Source organism: Chrysochloris asiatica, unplaced genomic scaffold (genome assembly GCF_000296735.1).
Source record: "Chrysochloris asiatica unplaced genomic scaffold, ChrAsi1.0 scaffold00003, whole genome shotgun sequence".
Taxonomy (NCBI): domain Eukaryota; kingdom Metazoa; phylum Chordata; class Mammalia; order Afrosoricida; family Chrysochloridae; genus Chrysochloris; species Chrysochloris asiatica.
In genome coordinates this window covers 6,466,804-6,471,778 of record NW_006408521.1, presented here as the reverse complement: position 1 = coordinate 6,471,778, position 4,975 = coordinate 6,466,804, and the positions used below count along the sequence as shown (strand labels likewise).

General features: G+C 37.6%; 1 protein-coding gene across 3 annotated transcripts in view; it reads right to left on the bottom strand.

The window, feature by feature from the left end:
• The window catches only part of PCDH15 (protocadherin-related 15), a 1,066,306-nt gene that overhangs the window by 407,252 nt on the left and 654,079 nt on the right, over positions 1-4,975 (bottom strand). The window lies entirely within an intron of this gene.

Genomic DNA, 4,975 nt, shown 5'->3' with positions numbered 1-4,975 from the left:
AAACTACCAGCCGCTCCGCGGGAGAAAGATGAGGCTTTCTACTCCCGTAAAGATTTACACCCTCGGAAACCCTGTACAGGGTCGCTATGGGTCGGCTCCGACTCGAAGGCACTTAACAACAACAACAACATATATATTATGTTGTTGTTGTTAAGTGCCATTGAGTTAGTTCTAACTCATAGATACCCTGGAGTTCTGGTGTGGCGCTGTGGGCTAATGTGGCAGACAGCAAAGCCGTTTGAAATGCAAGGTCGGTGGTTCAAGCTCACCAGCTGCTCCTCAGAAACCCTATAAAGGGTTGCTATGGGTCAGAACCAACTCAATGGCACTTGACAACAACAACATAGGGTTTCCAAGAAGTGGTTGGTAGGTTTGTACCACCAACCTTCAGGATGCCAATGCAGAGCTTGTTGCACAGTGCCACACCAGGACTTGAGATATCCATATATATCTGCATATGTATCTAAAGAGAGTCTTGGTGTGGTACTGTAAGATAAGCACTGGAATGCTAATTGTGAGGTTGTTTGCTCAAACCCATCAGTCTCTCCCAGGAAACCCTATACTGGTTATTATGAGTCAGAACTGACTTGATGGCAATTAACAACAATATAAAAACATGTATAGATATAAAAATGTAAATTAGATTCTGGAAGCAGGTAACCAATATCAGTGTTGAATTTCTTAAATATTCCTCAAATAGACTGAAAATGACCTCATTCTATTGAAATGATGTGCTTGATGAAAGAGCCATCTGATATCTTATGAAAACAAAAATGGGGAAATAACTGTTTTTCTACCTCATGAACTGAAAAGAAAGATGGAAATTAATGAGATTCTCTGTCTCAGACTTATCAAAATGAAGGTAACCTAGACAGAATAAATCACATATTATAAAAATGAAAGGGAAGCAGTTATCCTTTGGTAGAGTCCTCTTTGTTTATCTACTCAGTAACATCTTAAAGAATCAGAAAGCTAAAAGAAAAACTTATATGATGGCAAAAGAACACATTTCCAAATGAAATATTCAAAGTGGTCTTCATATTATAAATGACACTGAAATTTCCATGATGCAAGACCTATGATTCATGGATACTGTACCTACATCTGCTGTGAAGCATTCATGAATCATAAACTCCTGTATCATATGCAGGAAAAAACACAAAAAAAACCCTCCCTATTCTATACGAAAAATTCATCTACAAAATTGAAGAAAGAAAAATTAAACTTCTAGAACATGTTAAAGATGATGGAGAAAGAAATTACCAGTTCTAACAACACCTGTTAACAACAGGGGCAGGTTATAAGATGAATTGCATTTAATTAAAAATATTTTGGAAATGGATTCATTCTGTAGTGAGATTAAGGCAGCAGGCATTTATTTATCAGTATAAAAAATAATTCCTTGAGGCATATAGGTCAAATTCCACAGCTTTTTGAAACTATATATATGTATATTTAAATGACAACAGGTAATGATTAACAAAGAACATATATGTAAGTTGACAAAGCACTCTTCCACTTACACCCAGGTAATTAATTAGTAGAATATTTAAAGCCTCAAAAACTCTATCCAAGGTCACTATGAGTCAGAACTGATTCCAAGGCACTAAAACAAAAAATAAATAAACAACAGCAGCAACTAATTAGTAAAATCTATGATTGTTTCTCGTAATAAGAAGTGGCAATATCAAATTTCTTGGTTTACTTCTCACCCTTCTCTGTTATTTATGTCTGTGCTGGTGTACCCACAGTTGCCGTTTCAAACAAGAAAAACAAACCAAAAAACTGAAAAGTTTGTAGGATCAATAATCAGAGCCAGTCAGCTCCAGAAGTTTCAGTGATGATTAAATTATAGATTTCAATGTCAACGTTAAGAATACCACAGGACTGGATAGTGTTTCTTTCTCTTTTGACTCTTCTGGTGGGTTTTGAGCTGCTGACCTTGAGATTAGCAGTCCAGTACTATTGTACTGCTTAGGGCTCCCTCCCAGCTAATAATTGTTGTTGTTAAGTGCTGTTGAGTCTGGTCTGATTCATAGTGACCCTGTATGGGGTTTCTGTGGAGCAGGTGGTAGGTTTGAACTGCTGGCCATGTGATTTGCAGTCCAATGCTGATTCTACTGCACCACACCAGGAGTCTATAGTGCTTATAATAGTTATCATATTATTATTAAAATTTATCTCTTAAGTAGGCTACACAAAGGTCGGAGGTTCAAACTCACCAGCGGCTCCTCGAAAACCCAATACAAAGTTGCTAGGAGTCAGAACAGAACCAACTCTACAACATTTAACAAGGCAACCTCCCCCCTAAAAAAAACACCCTCAAAAAATTATACAAAAGGGAAGAAGAGAATCAAAATGATTCACTAAAATAATAATAATAATTAAATATAAACAAAATTAATATTAGAAAAAATGAGAGAAAAAAGATGTAAGACTCACACACATACAAAAAATAAAGCAAAATGGCAGATGTAAGAATGTTGGAAACTACTCTAAATGAAAAGGGATTTTTAACTCTTCAATCAAAAGTCAGAGAGTAACAGAATGGATTTAAAAGAAGAGCTCCATCTATATGATATCTATTAAAGACTCATCTTAAGACCAAAGACAAAATGAGTTAAAAATAAAACGATGAGAAAAAAAAATTACATGAAAATAGTAACTAAAGGAGAGCCAGAGTACCTATACTGATATTGGAAACAATGGACTCTAAGTCAAAATTTGTTATAAGAAACAATGAAATACATTAGATAATAATTACAGTGTCAATGAAAGAATAACAATTATAAACATGTCCTGGAGTGGCGTTGTGGGTTAATGCACCAGATTGCAAAGCCATTTGCACTGCAAGGTTGGCGGTTCAAGCCAACCAGCGTTTCCTTGGAAACCCTATATATAGGGTCGCTATGGGTCAGAACTGACTCGAGGGCACTTAACAACGACGACAATACTAAGGTGGTAGTGGTTATATGCCGTGGAGTCGGTTCCGACTCATAGCGACTCTGTACAGGGTTCCCAAGGCTGTAAATCTTTACCGGAGCAGAAAACCTCATCTTTCTCCCGCGGAACAGCTGGTAGTTTCAAATTGATGACCGTGAGGTTCGCAGCCCGATTCGTAACCACTACGCTACCAGAGCTACTTATATAACATAGTACTGGCTTTTTAAAAAATCCTAACAAAGACCATAGCCTATGGTAAGGAATGCATCTCATTGTAAAGAAAACAAAAGCCCTCACCACTGGACCAATAAACAACATTCTTATTAATGGAGAAAAGATTGAAGTTGTCTAGAACTTCGTTCTTCTTGGATCAACTATCAACACTCATGGAAGCAGCAGTCAAGAAATCAAACGACCTATTGCATTAGGTAAATCTGCTGCACAAGACCTTTTTAAAGTATTGAAGAGCCTAGATGTGAGCTTGAGGACTAAGGTGTGCCTGACCCAAGCCATGGTATTTCAATAACCTCATATGCATGCAAGAGCTGGATAGTGAATAAGGAAGACGGTAGAAGAATTGATGCTTTTGAGTTATGGTGTTGGGAGGAGTCATGGGCTGCCAAAAGAACCAACAGATCTGTGTTGGAAGAAGTGCAGCCAGAGTGCTCCTTGGAGGCCAGGATGGCCAAACTTCGTCTCACATACTTTGGACATATTGTCATGGAGGGTCAGAGAAAAAGAGGAAAACCCCCATTGAGATGGATTGGCAAAGTGGCAGCATCAAAGGGCTCAAGCATGACAACAATAGTGAGGTTGGCCCAGGACCAGGTAGTGTTTCATTCTGTTGTGCACAGTGTAGCTATGAGTCAGAACTAACTCGATGGCACCTAACAACAACAAACCTTCATATTACAACAAATGACAGATTATTAAATAGTTCCTAACTCAATAATAAGTCCCATGTACATGCTGTTGTTGTTGTTAGGTAATGTAGAAATGGCTCCAACTCACAGCAAACCTATGCACAACAGAAGGAAAACTGCCTGATTCCACACCGTCTTCACAATTGTTACACTTTATTCCATTGTTGCTGCAACCTTGACCATCCATCTCATAGGGGTCTTCCTCTTTTTCATGGGTCCTCCACTTTATGAAGCATGATGTCCTTTTCCAGGGACTGGTCCCTACTGATAATGTTTCCAAAGTAGGAAAGGTGAACCCTTCCATCCTGACTTCTAAGCAGTATTCTCGCTGTACTTCTTCCAACATACATTTGTTTGTTCATCTGGAAGTCCATGGTACTTTTAATATTCTTCTCTAACATCATAACTCAAATGCATACATTCTTATTCCTTGTCTAACTAGCACATATATATATATATATATATATATATATAAGACGACTGAAAATACCATGGTTTAGGTCAGGTGCACATTAGTCCTAAAACTGATATCTTTGCTCTTAACACTTGAAAGTACATCGGATTTTCCTAATGCAATATGTCACTTGACTGCTGCATCCAAGAGTGTTAATTAAAGATCCAAGCAAATGAAGTCATTGACAACATCAGTCATTTCATCATTTATCATATTACTTATTGGTCCTGTTGTGCGGATTTTTATTTTCTTTATATCAAGGAGCAATCCATACTGAAGGCTATGGTATTTGATCTTCTTCAGTAAGTATTTTAATTTCTCTTCACTTTCAGCCAGCCAGGTTGTATCATCTGTATATCATAGGCAGTTAATAAGTCTTCATCAAATTCTGATGCTACATTCTTCTTCATGTATTCCAACTTCTCAAATTAGTTGCTCAGCGTACAGATTTAATAAGCATGGGGAAATAATGCAATGCTGGTGCACACTTTTACTGATTTTAACCCATTCATTATCCATTTGATTTATGTACAGATTCCTCATGAGCACAAAGAAGTGTTTTGAAATACCTATTCTTCGGAGAGCAAACAAGATGGTGGATCGGGTGGATGTATAGCAGAGAGCTCCGCCAACAAAAACACAGAATACCCAAACA